This window comes from Epargyreus clarus, unplaced genomic scaffold (genome assembly GCF_041222505.1).
Source record: "Epargyreus clarus isolate Ecla_fem2 unplaced genomic scaffold, WU_Ecla_fem_2.2 ptg000002l, whole genome shotgun sequence".
NCBI classification, from domain to species: Eukaryota; Metazoa; Arthropoda; class Insecta; order Lepidoptera; family Hesperiidae; genus Epargyreus; species Epargyreus clarus.
This window is the reverse complement of record NW_027332210.1, coordinates 3,357,205-3,374,610: the sequence shown is the minus strand read 5'-3', so window position 1 is coordinate 3,374,610 and position 17,406 is coordinate 3,357,205. Positions and strand designations below refer to the sequence as shown.

At 34.5% G+C, this 17,406-nt stretch overlaps 1 protein-coding gene across 1 annotated transcript in view; it reads right to left on the bottom strand.

The window, feature by feature from the left end:
• LOC140746064 (ABC transporter G family member 20) overlaps window positions 1–10,436 on the bottom strand; it is a 61,834-nt gene extending 51,398 nt beyond the window's left edge. Inside the window, exon 1 of the mRNA XM_073078058.1 lies at window positions 10,204–10,436. The gene's annotated coding sequence lies outside the window, so the exon portion shown is untranslated. The remainder of the gene's footprint in view (window positions 1–10,203) is intronic.
• Window positions 10,437–17,406: the final 6,970 nt, after the last annotated feature.

Sequence of the window (17,406 nt, the reverse complement as noted above, 5' to 3'; positions counted from 1 at the left end):
AACGTCCATAGGCGAAGGTAACTGCTTTCGGCCAGGAAGCCTGTCTGCCTTAGGTATATTTATAAAAGACTTGAAAAATTCTTTACACTAGACATTGTTAAATTTCGGTCTTTAGTAGGTAAAATTGATTTGATTATTATACTGGAGTTTGTAAAATTTGGATATTTTGGAAACATTAGATGATTGATTCTCTTCAAAATGTTGTTTTTCAAGCTCTCATCTATATGTTTGGGTTGTATAATCATCAAAACGATGAAATATATAGGGAATAGTAATTCAATGTGGTCATTGTAAAGATTTTCATACAAAAATGTTCATTTCGTTTCACACGGATAAAATATCGAATTGATTGAAATATCATTTATACTTCAGTCACTTATTGCCGACTGGTAATAAGTTGATGACACATAGGAGGAAGTTAATCCTGCAGATAGATTCATATAATGCGCGTCAAAATTATCTGGGAAATAAAATTCTTTTAATGTAAAGTTATGATTTCTTAGAAACAGGAAAACCTTTCAATAATATTATGTTCTTAACAGTAATAACTAAGGTTTTTTGGTTTTAACCAATAACTTATGAAGTCATCACTAATGTTTTTGCTTTTTAATCCCACTTGATTGAATGTTTATATAAAAATATTATCATTTTATTGAATTTCTTGTTTCATTTATCGTTAATCCTGACAAACTTATTACAAAGTCAGTAGGTAAATGAAATTGAAAAGATTTGAATAAAATAATAAACATTTTTAATTTAAAAACCAAAAATTCGACTTATAAAAACTTAAATCTACAGTCTCCAACAAGTTAGACGAATCCAACGACACATTTGTTTAAGACTAGCCATTTCAACTGTATGGTGTGCGAATAGACGAGATATACATACAAACATCGAAAAACATTACCTTCCGCTGTAGTGATGCCGCTCGATATGCTACTATCGATAGTCTATCGATAGTGTGGCAAATGTGAGAATATCGATAGTCCTATCGATATCCTAACTGATTTTCGAGCTCAACAACCGATAGTGTAACTATAATATGTAACGAAATAGTGTTTCTCCCTTGCCACACCCTTCAAACCAGAACACAGCACCGCTTAACACTACTGTTAATAGGCAGAAATAGGTGTGGTGTTGGTGCCGCTAGAGTCGCATCGGAGTATTGGTGAAGTATTGTCAATCGATAGTGTAACTATCGATTTTTCGGCATCGCTACTCCGTTGGTTAAAAGTCACTCGAATACCCCTCGTGACATTACTTTTCTTCTTAATAGCGTTTGGGTATTAAACCCTTCAACCAACTTCGAAATTTCATACGCAGTAGCGAAGTGCTATCAAAATGTCGTGAAGGCGTGATGTTTTTTTTTTTTTTTTTTTATAATATAAGAGTAGCAGACGAGCATGCAGTCCACCTGATGGTAAGTGGCTACTGCCGCCCATGGACATCTGTAATCAATCCCAGATAGGATTAGATATTCCTACCTGAGGTCGGCCACAGATGCGCCGCTACCCCTGAGGACTAAGCTGGAACGCCTCGGAAAAGTCTGTCTCCCTTACCACACCCTTCAAACCGGAACACAGCAGCGCCTAACACTGCTGTTATTAGGTAGAAATAGGTGTGGCGGTGGTGCCGCCGGAGTCGAACCACGAAGGGTTCTACCACCTTCAAAATGTAGCGTAGGCTTCGAAAATAACTCAGCAAAAATACAAGGCCGTCAACTAATCTTACCAAAAATAAATCCTTGATACGGCTACTTGCTTGTTAAGGTCTAGTCTACCTTTAATAAATAAAGAGCACATCTATTTATATCAGATGAGTTGTTATTACTATAAAGGTGGTATACCCAATGAGGTTCATCTCCGACGGCACTAACTCTACCCGTAATTCTGCCTAATAACAGTACTATAAAGCGCTGCTTGGTTTGGGCGGCAGTAGCCACTTACCATCACGTGGACTGCATGCTCGTCTGCTACCCCTATATTATATAAAAAAAACACGTAACGTCGTGGACTTTGAAAATAAGTGCAAATAAGCAAGGTCGTAAACTAAGATTAGTTGAAATAAAATCCTTGCTTCGACACGACAAATAGTGAACTAAGGTCTAATCTAGACTTTTAACTTTTATACATAGATTAGTAAAGATTACTCACTCCTAACAAGAAAAAGTACCCAGTTTTGAGAACTGAAATAGTTGCGTAAAAAAGTTTTGCCACGTCTCCGTGCTAAAATGTCCCTAAAATGTTTGAAATAATTATTCATTTATTACGTAAATTACGCAGTATTAGTTATTTATTCGTAAATTTTCTATAAAAATGTTTTTATTTGTCAAGAATTCAAAAAAAGAACTTACTAAAATAAGCCGTTTGTGGCTTCATTCAATTTCAAGGCGGCGAAGTATCTTTACTTATCTATGATTTTAGATAAATAACATAATATAAGTACTATTGCGTGAGTTGCTATCACTATAAAGGTAGAACACTCTGTTTTCGACTCCCGTGGCACCACCGCCACATGTACTTCTGTACCCTTACCAGGAGTTTTTACGTTTTGACAAATATGCCTGCTTTGTACTTGTGTACGTATTGGCCCATACGATTTCCTAGTTCTGACACAATCCGCTAGGGGCGCTGATTGGAAATTGTATGGGCAAATACGTAAAAATATACCAAAACAGTCATATTTGTCAAAACTCAAAACGTAAAAACTCATGGTAAAAGTACTGGTTTGAAGGGTAAGGGAGAAAAACATTTTCGAGACATTGCAGCGTAGTCCTCAGGGTAGTGGCGCATCTGTAGTAAATCTCAGGTAGGAATCTAATTTTATCTGGGGTTGATTACAGATGTCCCTGTAGCCATTTACCATCAGATGAACTACTGTAGTCTGCTACCTACGAGTACTTAATTATGCAAAATAGAAACAAATATTCTATTTAAGTACTATTATTACGACTCGTATATATGTACTTACTAGTTTTTGCCCGCGGCTTCGCCCGCGTTTAAAAGAAAAGAATAAACATACTAACATACATAAAACTGAAAATTCGTACCTTTAATTTTGCCACAGATCATCACTTGATCAAATGCATAGTTTACGATTCAATCCTTACTAATATAGATTAAAATAATCGATGTTTTGGGTCCAAAAGATCGATTCTCCGATTAGTAGATTTTAGATCGCCATCCCTAGGTCCCGTGGGATTTCCGGAATAAAAAGCATCCTATGTCCTTTCTCGGGTCTCAGACTATCTTTGTACACAATTTCATTAAAATCGGTAAGTGGTTTGGGCGTGAAGAAGAGACAACCAGACAGACAGACAGACAGACAGAGTTACTTTCGGATTTATAATATTAGTAAGATTTCGTTTATCGACCCTGTCACCTTATTTAAGGTAATGGTTGGGTGGAGGTTTGTTTTGTACAAATATTAGCTTCATTATACACCTTGGCACATTAACATTGAGGTTTAGTGTTGGACCTTATTAAACAAGTTAAGTAAATAAATTATTAAAAGTTCGGCGGTAAATAACCCTTTTAGTTTGGTCAAAAAGATCTACAAAAAATAGCTAAGACATCATCATAGGGTTCCGTGCCGAAAGGGTAATCGTATTACTAAAGTTTGTCCAAAAGGCCGCCGCATTGAATCGGTTAAAAACATCATAGTTCAGGAAAGTTTTATTTCCTCCTTAAAACAGTAACATTCCGTCATACACAGTTGAACAAACTCAAACCCTTATTAATTTTTCGCTTATCCATTGTTGTATCAACTGAAATTGTCATACTTTGCTTAAAAAGTTATATTTCCTGCAAAAAAGTAAAAGTATGATTAAAATAATATTGTGTTAAGAGATCGTAGTAACCCCCCTGGACTCTAGATGGTTGTGTATTCGTCTCTGTGTGTCAATGGCACAGGGAATCCTAGTGTTAGCTTTTGAGTGTTGAAAACGTCTTTTTTGAAACGCAAGAAATGCTTCACGTTATTAATATGTGTGACAGTGGTACCTACACATCGTTGGAGCTATACCTACTGATTCTATCACGTTATGTGATTTTTCAAACACGTTTTGCCGTATTTAAAATATTCTAACAATTAATGGTTTAATATATATTTTTTTTCGACGATATTCTTCTCAAATTGTATTTTTTCGCATATTTTCCTGTATCCATGACGGCATTCCAACTACTTACATGCTTAGGTAGAGGATCTGCAATCTTTATTGTAGAGATGGCGATGTGAGATTGATATGATGAATGAATGAATCGATTCGTTGAATCGATCTTTCATTCATTTTCGTAGTTGGTGATGTGTTATAGATATTCTTTAGCTGACTAATGCGTATTTTAGTGCTTACATGCTTAGGCAGAGGATCTGCAATCTTTATTGTAGAGATGGCGATGTGAGATTGATATGATGAATGAAAGAATCGATTCATGGAATCGATCTTTCATTCATTTTCGTAGTTGGTGATGTGTTATAGATATTCTTTAGCTGACTAATGTGTATTTTAGTGCTTACATACTTAGGTAGAGGATTTGCAATCTTTATTGTAGAGATGGCGATGTGAGATTGATATGATGAATGAATGAATCGATTCGTTGAATCGATCTTTCATTCATTTTCGTAGTTGGTGATGTGTTATAGATATTCTTTAGCTGACTAATGCGTATTTTAGTGCTTACATGCTTAGGCAGAGGATCTGCAATCTTTATTGTAGAGATGGCGATGTGAGATTGATATGATGAATGAAAGAATCGATTCATGGAATCGATCTTTCATTCATTTTCGTAGTTGGTGATGTGTTATAGATATTCTTTAGCTGACTAATGTGTATTTTAGTGCTTACATACTTAGGTAGAGGATTTGCAATCTTTATTGTAGAGATGGCGATGTGAGATTGATATGATGAATGAATGAATCGATTCGTTGAATCGATCTTTCATTCATTTTCGTAGTTGGTCGAATGTGTTATAGATATTCTTTAGCTGACTAATACGTATTTTAGGGCTTGTTTGGTCCTGATGACCTTTATTTTCGCTATCTATGCCCTTTGTAGCTGCAAAGATCGGAGATCGATTTTTGGTGAATCGATTCTTTGGGCCTCGATTTTTTTGTGAATCGATTTATTACACTCCGATTAGAATCGATTCAAGAATCGATCTTCGGAAAGGATCACCATCCCTACTTTATTGAATAAGTTGAAGAAGCTTAACTACTTGAATTGAGAAGTCGAGTATTATTTATCTCTTAAGCACATTAGTTGATTTCGTAATGTGCTTATATTTATTTGAATAAAGTATCTGACGTCAATTCAACTTAAGAATTATATCAATATTTACATTTTTGACCCAACTGTGGAAGGTAATGTTATTATAGTGTATGAATATATTTATGTCTCATTCTTTGCCAAAGCGCAAACGGCTTGACGGAGGTATGTGTTGGATTCTTCTAAATTATGGGAGACTTAGATATACTTTTAAGCAGCCGGGTTATGTTTTTATACTTTATACTTTTTATACTAAAACTAGTTAAAGTTAAAGCAGTGGTAGCCTTGTGGTTAAACTCGGCGTCTCGATCGAGGGGTCCAAGGTTCATATCCCACGCACCTCCGATTTTTCGAAGTTATGTGCGTACTAAAAATAAATTATCATTCAAACGGTGAAGGAAAACATCGTGAGAAAACCTGCATATCTGAGAGATTTATAAAAAAAAAATCTCAAAGGTATTTGAACTCTACCAATACGCACTTGGCCAGCGCGGTGGACTATGGCCTAATCCTTCTCATTATGATAGGAGACCCGTGCCCAGCAGTGGGACAGTAATGGGTTGTTGATGATGACTAGTTAAATTGATTAACCAACGAGTTGCAGGTCATCTGATGGTAAATAAAAGCTTCCGTCAATGGACATCCGTAATCTTTTCCTGGTACCTATATCCCTGTGTCTCTGCCCCTAAAAATGTAAGGTGGAACCCTCCAGACTCTTGTTGACTCCCTCCACGTTTCAAAATACACAGGAACACGCTGCTGTTATGACACAGAAAGGTCCTGATTAATATTATAAATCTTATATATAAAATTCTCGTGTCACAGTGTTAGTTACCGTACTCCTCCGAAACGGCTTTACCGATTTTCACCACATTTTATATGCATAATCAGTAGGTCTGAGAATCGGCTACTATCTATTTTTCATACCCCTAAGTGATAAGGGTTGTAAACCTTTAATTTTTTTTTATTTGGCAACACAACGTTTGCCGGATCAGCTAGTGCTAATATAAGTTTGTTTCTTTGCCACACTTTAACGTCTTAACTACATAACCGGTTGTTGAAATTGTACATACGTTGTTAGTTCAAAAAAGGACATAAGGTATATTTTATCCCGAAAAAAGTACGGTTTCCGAGTAAGATACATAAAAATATCATATCGCAAGCAAAGTCGCGAGTAAAAGTTGTCAAGTAAAAGAGTGTTGTTGAATATACATTGTCTATAGGTACTCTCTAGATATATTTTAACAAAAGTATGTATGTATTTTTGTCAGGATAAAGCTAGACTTGACTACATCCAAATTCCACTACCAAATAGGTATGTGCATAGTTTCTCAGTTTCGCCCATAGAATATAAATCAATCAGTTTAAAATAGTCGTGACAATGATGATGGATCGATCGTACTGATGTATTGTAGAATTATTAATTCAGGTGTTGTTACGTGATACGATTTGCCATCCTGTCGCACTCATAATCTCATTTTTTTTGTTTTATGCTACTGCTAGTCACAGACACATAAATACTTTATTTTATAATATAATTAGCAGCAGCAGATTAGCAGTCTGCTGCCCATGAACATCTGTAATCAACCCCAGATAAGATTAGTTTCCTAGCTAGAATGGCTCGGAAATTATGTCTGTCTTAGCAGCAGCGCCTAACATTGCTGTTATTAGGTAGAAATAGGTGCGGCGGTGGTGCCACCGGAGGCGACTCACAGAGGGATCTAGCACCTTCAAACTGAAACTTAGCCATCAGTCACCTACAAGTAGATCTATTTATTATGTGTGATTGTTGTAAAAAAGCGTCTTAATTACATAAATTCAATTCCATAAAAAACAATATATGAACATAATAATAAAAACCTATGAAACTTTTTGCTTAGTTACAGAAACTTAGAATAAGCATTTTGAGTGAAAAAGGATTACATTTTTTTTATAATATAGGAGTAGCAGACGAGCATAAGTCCACCTGATGGTAAGTGGCTACTGCCGTCCATGGAGATGTCCATCAACCCCAGATAGGATTAGATATTCCTACCTGAGGTCAACTACAGATGCGCCGCTATCCCCAAGGACTAAGCTGGAACGCCTCTGAAAAGAATGACTCCTTTACCACACCCTTCAAAACGGAACACAGCAGCGCTTAACGCTGCTGTTATTAGGTGAAATAGGTGTGGGGATGGTGCCGCCGGAGTCGAACCACAAAGGGTTCTACATTCATACAATTTTCATATTTATGCCGAGAAGTGGCGCTCTTCACAAGTTATGCGAAATAATGTTACGAACTATTAATAAGTAAAATCCACCATTATTTTTATTTAAAATCCCAAATAGCAAAGAAAAAATTGTTGCAAAAAATATAGACATCAAATTAACTTTGACTTGGTATATATTTTTAGCTTAGATTTTAATAAGCCATCTAAAGTAATGTAAGGCATTAGAGATAACCGATTGTTTTTGTTGTAATCCTACTTCCTTATTCAACATAAAGTTTTTACTCAAATGTATTAAATAATAATAATAAAATATCGAAACCCTGTTTACGAAAAACAATCTTCTCTTGCGTCATATAGTGCTCAAGGGTAAATTTGTAAAAGAAATTGTACGTACGGTTTTTGTCGAATAATAAAAACTATTTGAAACTACGGAACAAGTTATTGAGAAAATATCAAATCTGAGTCTGTTCAAATTCAGGAAGTAAGTCGAAGAATGTTTTCCGTGGTAGGCTCCCTCAGGAGACTTCGCAACTTTCTTCCTATTGCCACTAAAATTGCGTTAACTCATTCTTTACTCTTTCCTATTCTCGACTATGCCGATGTTTGCTATCTCGACCTCACTGAGGAGCAACTTAACAAACTTGAGCTTCTCCAAAATGTATGTATTCGTTTCATATTTGGTCTTCGCAAATATGATCACATATCCGAGTATCGTACTAAACTCAAGTGGCTCCCAATCCGACTTCGCCGGAATATGCATATTCTTTCTGCGCTATGCTGCGTGCTGTTCAGCCCCATCGCTCCCACCTATCTAAAAGACCGTTTCCAATACCTTTACCTTGCACACGACCGCTGTCTTCGCTCCTCTGTAAATCTTTCTCTCCAAACTCCCTTTCATTCTTCATCCTTTTACAAAAACTCTTTCTCTTCAGTTGCTGTTGGTTTATGGAACAAGTTACCCATGTCCATACGCCGTGCTGAATCGCTTGATTCATTTAAAAACCAACTTTTGAAATATTACTCGAAAGTATGATTTTCCGCCTCGTTTTCGTCTTTTTCGTGTGTACCGTGTCATTCTTTTGTTTGTGTTGTTTTTTTTTCTCTCTATTTTTGTTGCTTTAACACTAATACTAAATGTATCCTATCCCTTATAACCTATTCCTTCTCTAATTTCACGCACACTATCCTTCTTTCTTCGCTTGTCTCTCTTTTCTTTTTCATGCTCTTTTCTTTTTCCTGTAAGAGATCGCTACTTAGCGATAAGACCGTCTATTGCATACTGTTTCACCTGTTATGTATATTGTGTATTGTAAAATTTCAACTGTAAGTGTGCAACAAAGAGTATTTCTGATAACGAACTGTTTATTGATAGAATAAGCTCATTACCAAGTAGCCTTAGTATGCGTTTTCAAAAAGATCAATCGAATTTATAACTTGACAGCTTCTATAGCTGTACTGTAGACTTTCAATAGATACTCAGTTTCGTAGTAACCGCAGTGGGTTATGTGGGATTTTTACCCACTAAAAGCCCTCCGATGGCCGTTCTAGGCACAACGGAGGATTCCGGGATCTCCAACGGAATATAATCGGGGTCCTAAAGATCCTTATACTGTGCAATCGGGCTTAGTCCTGAAGAACCTTAGTGCATCCCACACCTTCAGTTTTTACAAGCTGTTTTATAGACCTTGCATATATAATTAAAATTCAAAAATATTTCACGGTTCATGAAAAATATATTTTATAATTGGTTTCACGGCCACGAATTCATTCGTACCGGTCTAATTTTATTTACATTTTCATTATTATATTCACAACTTCAATTATTTTTAGGCCATAGAAACAAGATTTTGTAGACATGGCATTATTATTATAGATATTGTCAATGATGACATAATAATTAATAATACACAAATATCACACGTGTAAAGTAATGCGAATTGGTGAAAAAAATTGTTCCATTCTTAATGAATTAATGTTGATCACTATTAATTATAATCAACTAATCTGTTTAATTTATTAATAAATTATATGACTGATTAAATTAAGTATAATCAGTGGATTTTAAGTTATGTATTTTAATGACACAGATAATTGTCCTACTTCGTACAACCTATGTTTATTTGTTTAATACAATTATGTAAGATCATTATTACTGCACAATTTATCTGACTCATAACGATAAAGAAGAAATTTGCTTATGCATAGAAAAGTAGATCATACGAATTATTTAAATAAGTTAAGAAAAAAACGTATAGTAACACTATATGTGTTACAATTATGTTTTCTAGTTATTATCTTAAATTAACCTGATCATTTTTTGCCAAATCAGTTAATAGCTTAGGTAATGACCAAGCAATGGTTCAATATCTTTTTATCACAGAGCGCTTGTGAAATCTCAACCAGTGTTGATTGGGTAAAAGTTTTTTTATACTCAAATGTAGTATACGCAACACGTAAAACAGCTGACAACAAAACTATTTGTCATATTTACTTTACGTAATAATATACGCATAACAGCAAGACAGCGAGATTCGAATTAATATTATTTAGGACGATCCAACATTTTATATGATGTCAGAATCACCGGATTATATTTCTTATTTTAAATATCACAGATAATAAATATCTTGTATTATCTATGAGCATATGTAATGGCGGTAAATATAACATAATTATAATTTTTAAAAAGGAGGACGCGGTCAGTAGCCAAGATAACTCACAACTCACCAAATTATAAGCGTTTCACCTCCTTTTACTTTTGAATGGCTGCACACTGGCACAGATAAATAAATTTAACAGTCAGAAAACCAAAGCACTAAAAAACTGTATTTGAAAAGGGAATAGAGAATGAATACGGCGTTCGAAAACGGCGCGCTATTTGATGGATGACTTTTTTTTTATAAAAGCGTCATAAACGTAACGCGGTCGGATCTAAACTGCCAGTCTGAATATCGGTCGCAGTCGGAAGATCGCTCTCTCCGTCCAAGCAAACGTAGTGTTATGAACCTTGAGAATGGACAAGAATTTTATTTACCCAACATCAACCATGAGAGCTTAATAAATATTAGCTGAACAATAATCGTATTTAAACAACTTTGTTTCAATTCATATGCTAAGTGGTTGTAAGTGTTAAGGTACATTGTAATGTCGTGTAAAGGTGATTATTGCTTGTGGCATAATTAAAATGATCTTGGCAAGTAATGAGGTACAGTAACTTGCATATTGTAATATGCATCTTTAAAAGAAAAGAAACATTTGTTTGGAGTAAAAGTAATGGCAAACTACCCTATAAGGTTTGTATTGTAGTTTAGAAATGAGAACACTGCAGGATTAGATCTTAAAAACAATTAAAAAAATTGTGAGCCGTCACGGGACGCCTGGCAGATGTGAAACATCGACATTATTTTGTAAAAGTAATATGCAGAAAAGAACATATTGTGATAGGAACTAAATATGTCATAATGATAAAATAAAATATTACGATTTTTTTCCAGATAACGATGACTATTTATTGAATTCGATTGCGCATGGCGACGCGTCGCCACACCGTACACACTACTGCATATAGACTGTATATATATATACAATCGTATAGCGTGGCACGGCATGCGTCGCCACGCCAGAAATCGGTTTTACGTGCGGCTATAGATGTTTCACATCAAAAACGCATTCAAATCCATCAGCCCGTTTGAGAGCTTCGTATCCGCACGTACATATGCATAAATCAACGGATTTCGTTGTTATGTTCCGTTGATACACACCTAAGAAAAAAAATCACGGATGTTTGAAGTGTACTAATTCATAATTGGCCAGCATAGTGGACCTAAACCCCTCGGGCTTAAAAAGAAACCCCTGCCTATCAGTGAGATAGTAATGGATTGACGACGGATTCAATCGCTAATATTTAATGCAAGCGGAATTAAAACATGATTTCATAACATTTCTAAGCAATTTTCAACTCGATATCTTCGTTGAGTTATCATATTTCTATAATATATTTAATTAATTTATTTTACAATCATATGCAGTGTAGACACGTGTCTAATGTCAGCTTATTTATAGATAAAAATGACATTGAATTTATTGAGGTATACATAAATTAGAATCACAAAATTCTACTTTAAATAAAATTACTTGAAAACGTAAAAAAAATTATTAACTTCATTTAAATATTAAAAATGACGTGGTAACTCCCAAATTACGGAGCTTTCTTAGATCATACAAGAGTGCTGAAAATATTTTAAAATTTAATGTTTCTAAAGGTAGGTCCAGTGAATCCCGACTGGGGAGGTAGCCCTCATTTATTTCCAGTGTGAAATAGTTTATTTATTTATTTTGATAATTTTTTCTACATGGATACGTTATCAATAGCAAACATTATAGGAATGTACAGTACAAAGAACTGCTGCATAATTCTGCGTTTCGATAGAAGAGTATAGGTGCCAACTGACTTATGACGCGACTTTCTTAGTCTTCGGGAGCGGCAACGTATCTATGGTTGGCTACAGCTAGAAGGTATGGAGTTGGTCACAAATGAATATAGGTATGGAGTTGGTCACAAATGACCAACATAATAAGGGCGGCAGTAACCATTTACTTATAGGAGTTCTTCTTCCCACTTGAATCATGGTTAAAAAAATTATATATAACGGTTAAGGTCCAAATCTAGCACCATCACCATTAAAAATTCAAATCACATTATTTTGAAATTAAAACGACATGGTCAAATATTTTGAACTTATTTTCCATATTCCCTATTTTATTTGAAAGACAAGTTATATTAAGCTTTTATCTTTGCCAGGTAACGTTTCTCGTAATTATAACGATGTATGACGTCAAATACTTTGATACAAATAGTTTGACTAAGGTAAGGTGGGCTGGTAGTATTGATTCGGCTAGGGCCTAGCCGCTGCCTAGCGGCTTGGCGACTTGGCTACCTAGATCGATTTTTCTAGATTGGTCCATTCGGTTGAATTAGTTTGCCTAACTTAGCTTACTTAACTGGTTTAGCTTCTTTAGCAGTCTGTCTAAGTGACTCATCAACTTAAAATATCACTGAAAATGAAAAACTTTCCCAATTTTTAACAATTGTAATTTCATAGCATCATAGCAAAAATGTTGTGAAATTTTGATTATATTTCATTTGTATACAAAATTGAAAGAAATTGATTTTGTAATCAATTAAAACCATGAATATAAATTATTTTTTAATTTACGGCCAATAATATCTCATTTTATTTCAATTTTAAAAAATAATAATATTGTTTAAATTGTACGTCTAGCAATATTGCTTAGTTATAAAGGAATTAACTCGCAAAGGAGAGACTGTCTCGTTCCTAAAAGATACGAATATTCATTTAAACTTTCAATTCTAATAGATACTGTGGTTTTCGATCACGGTGACGTCACCGCGGACATGAAACGCACCTTTCTTCTTATTGTTTCGGAATCCCGAGCATTCAATACTCCATAACATGAATAAACAATAATAATATACAACAAATACATAATATCGATATGTATATCAAGAATATTAGTATGACAGATAATTTCGGAAAGTAAGGGAAAGTAAAAAAAAAAATTCAATCTTTAATCGGTAATACTTAAAGCACAGACCTGTTGAATACAAAACAAATACAGGTCTGTGGCTGAAAATAAGTTTTGTTTCTAACAAAAAAAAAATCGCAAAAGGTAGCTTTTTATAAAATATTGAACACAACTGAGAGAAAAATAGAAATACCGCTTTTCTATAACTTACTTATTTTAGTGCTTTTCAACACAGAGCTAATTAAAATAACTTATATTTTTAAAAAGTTATTGGCAGAATTCGTGAAGGTTCCTGCATTGTAAAAAAAAGCGTAAGCGTAAACGCGCGAAATACAATAGGTGTACGTTGTTACGTTATTTTCTTTTTCTATCTCTTATTCGGTTTATGCTCAGTTCAATTTAAATAGGTAATTTTGGAAAATGATTTCACTAGATAGCGAAAGTATTAATTAACTTACTTGAAAGTTTTAAAATAGAACATACTAGAAACAAGGTAAATACATTGATTGCGTCTAAGATAAAAAAACATAGAGCCGAAACATAGATAAATAAAAACATTTCTAGAGAAAATTTACGAATAAATAACTAATACTGCGTAATTTACATAACAAATAAATAATTATTTTTAATATTTTAGGGGGGGCCATTTTAGCACGGAGACGTGGCAAAACTTTTTTACGCAACTATTTCAATTCTCAAAACTGGGTACATTTTCTTGTTAGGAGTGAGTCATCTTTACTAACCTATGAGCCGAACATAAAACCTACTCCTACTAATCTATGCCTCCTCCTTTGCGAAGCCGGTTAAAAATTGTCAAACACTGAAAGGTCCATGAACTGTATAGGCACAGTAGAAATATGTTATAGGTACTGATAGTATTAGTTGACTGTAAAATTATTTTCTCTTGTGAAATATTGTAATCGCCTGCCGTTCTAAGGATTATGCTTTATTTTAGAATCATTTGAAGGTGGTAGAACCCTTGGTGGTTCGACTCCGGCGGCACCACCGCCACACCTATTTCTGCTTCATAACAGCAGTGTTAAGCGCTGCTGTGTTCTGGTTTGAAGGGTGTGGTAAGCGAGACATACTTTTCTGAGGCGTTCCAGCTTAGCCATCTGTGGCAGGCCTCAGTTAGGAATATCTAATCCTATCTGGGGCTCATTATGGTCCATGGGCGGCAGTAGCCACTTACCATCAGGTGGACTGCATGCTCAGTCTGCTACTCCTATATTATATAAAAAAAAAAACCAAATATTTACCTTACCATAGACATAAGACTTACATAAAGCGACTATCCTAGTCCTCAAGAGTGGCTACGATTAGTTCTATGTAGAGTTGATCGCAGGCGCCTTTGGGCAGCATGGTCGCTTAGTATATGGTTTAAGTACCGTAAGAATCCCACATAACTCTGTGTCGCGCACAGGGTACCTACCTTCCGAAGGTTACCCCGTCGAAAACAAACAAAAAAAGAATGGTCGTTAACTTTATACAACCTTACTACTTATTTATTTAGAACTTTATTATACCATAAAATTGGCATAAAAGGCGGACTTAATGCTAGAAGCATTCTGTACCAGTCAACCTTTGGGTAAAGCAGAAAATATGCAGGGCGGTATTATTACATGTACACTTACATACGTACGTACTTACGATATACTTACAACCGTAAAAAAATCTTAAAAATAAATATATGTTAAGGATTTTCACTTACCCATGACGATGACTTTGTATCTACACAACCTAGGAAAGGAAAAATGAATCATCTAACTCTAATGAAACAAATATGCATAGTACTAAGTATGATGAAAGACTTATAAAGTAATCACGCAAATTCAGACGACACGCAATCACGCGATCTTTAACTGTCTTTTGTTTTTTCCACCTCATATTTAATTATAAATTATTTACCTCACTACAGAGTACTATAACCCATTATAATCATATAAACTTTGTACAATCATCATTTATTACTAAGTCATCATCTCAGAATGAGAAAGTCTGTATGTTTGTTGACCGCAAAGCTGAGTAAGTGTGGGTCGATAGAGTTGAGAATGCTTTTAAAAAACATCTCTGTATCGTGCTTCGCCATATAAATGCATTTTATTCAAGGCAAGTAATAATCAGTTGATATATTATGTCTGGTTTTTGAAAATTTTACCCGGCGTGGTATGTTAAAATCCCCATACTCACATAATTATTAAAGGTATTATCTTAACTAACTAGCATCTAAGTAATTAATTTAATAGTTTTATAATTTTTAAAAATATTGTTTATAAAATATTATGTTTTGTTACTTTTTTACTTCTACATGAACTTCAAATATTGTACACTTTTTCTTTTAATTTAGTTTAAGTTATTATAATATTGTAATAAGTTTTAAATATTGCAAAATTTATTATAAACTTGTTCATGTTTATAACTTTATGCAAGTAGCGCCACCTTGGTTGTATATATGACAACAGGTAATTGCCATTTCTAGTAGTGCCTATCGCTACAAGACATACATTATAGTTTATAATGTTCTCACTAGATGACACTACAAAATGTTGAAACAAACGCCATCTATCGCAGCATCTTACAATTACGATAATTAATACTTTAGTGAACCTTTGTGTAGTTTACGGAAAGGATAACAGATGGCAGTACATGACCGTAAAACAAGATTTCGCGCCTTATCTATTCGTTGTTTCTTCCGATTTTTGGACATTTCTTTCCCTAGCAAATGGATCATTCTAATACATAGAACCGTTATTTTGGATGATTTGAAGAGTTCTTTCACCTTTGATTATATATATGCACACGTAAATGCAATAAATAAATTTCATTAATTAATTCATTCATTCGTATTCTTCGTTAAGTAGACTTGGTAAAGAACCTGCCCAAGCATAGATTTGTAGGAAATGCAGCTCAAATTCATACTCAAGGTACAGGAAGACATTGTAAAATAACGGAATACTTTCAATAGTTTGATATTTCATAATTTTAGTGGTAATTAACTGTCATTCTACATTTTTTAATGTAATGCCTGTAGTTGTAGACTGACTGTAATATTAGATTTTAGGAACTGAATAAATATCTGGTGAATATAGTAATTATATTATTTGAAAGATGACAACTCTCCTAGTCGGAACTTTTAACTATCATTACATTTTTACGGCGTTTTCTGTGGAAATGTTCGTTTCATTGTTTTCGTAACTTGAGTTCACTCGTCTGACATCTGTTATGAAAAATCAACCTAAAAGAAATGTTCTTGTAAAGAACAATGGCCAGATTTCTATAGGAGCTGGACTCGACTTTTATTTTTCATGTCCCAAATTAAACTATAGTTAGATTGGTTTGTCCTTTTGTTGTAAACACCATCCCGTTTGAAAATCATATCTAAATAGCCACGATTTTTTATAAAAACGTCAACTATACTTTTGAGGTTAGGATCAACAACTACCTTTTAACCGAGTGCGGCGTAGCCTAAAATGTATTTAACGATAAGCGAGTGGGTAATTAGCGATCTCTTTTCTATTTATTGCGATTTCTCTCAGAGAATTACCCAAAAAATGGGACATCTGTCAAAGCGCACAAGTCCCCTTGTCCGTTTATCAGATATATTTATATAATGCTCTAACTTGCACAACGTGTAGTATAGAAAACCAAGGATGGCACAACATCACACGTGAAGTATTTCTACAAGGCTTTTTTGTGGTTTGACCACTTCAATTTATTCTGGCTGAAGAGAGTTAGTCGCTAGATACATACTGTCTTTCAGTCTTCAATACTCAAGTTGAATAGATATTGACAAATCGAGTACTGGTAAGTTACAGGAGTAAATGAGATGTAATGGTAGGAGCACTTAAATGAAAGAAATAGGTTTGACAAAAATACTTTTTATTCATCATCATCTCTTACAACTACAGCATCGAGGAATGCTGCTGGCTCTGATATTGTCGGCTGATGCCTGGCCCACCCAAGGTACCACACAATTGTCATAACATGTGCACAGCACCCAACCGTTCTTCTACCAACTAGACAATTACAACAATACTCTGTTATAGCTTCCCTTCCAGACACATTATTTTCAATTAATATATAAACATAATACACTTTTCTCGAAATGTGTCTGGATTTAATTTTGCCTCTTATTAATGAATTATTTCCACTTCCTCTCAAACGATACTCTCTTACATTAATGTTATCTCTGCTTATTTCAATACGATACCCTCCGTGAAACCTGACATGTTCATTTTTTATGATGTATGATGCGAATGCGAATGATTGCCGGGTGTCAATCAATAGCATGGGTCGATGACCACAGACTATGTAACTATTGTCGATGACAAATGACGTTCCGTTGTATGTTTTTGAACAAAACGCTTATACGTGCTATGAACC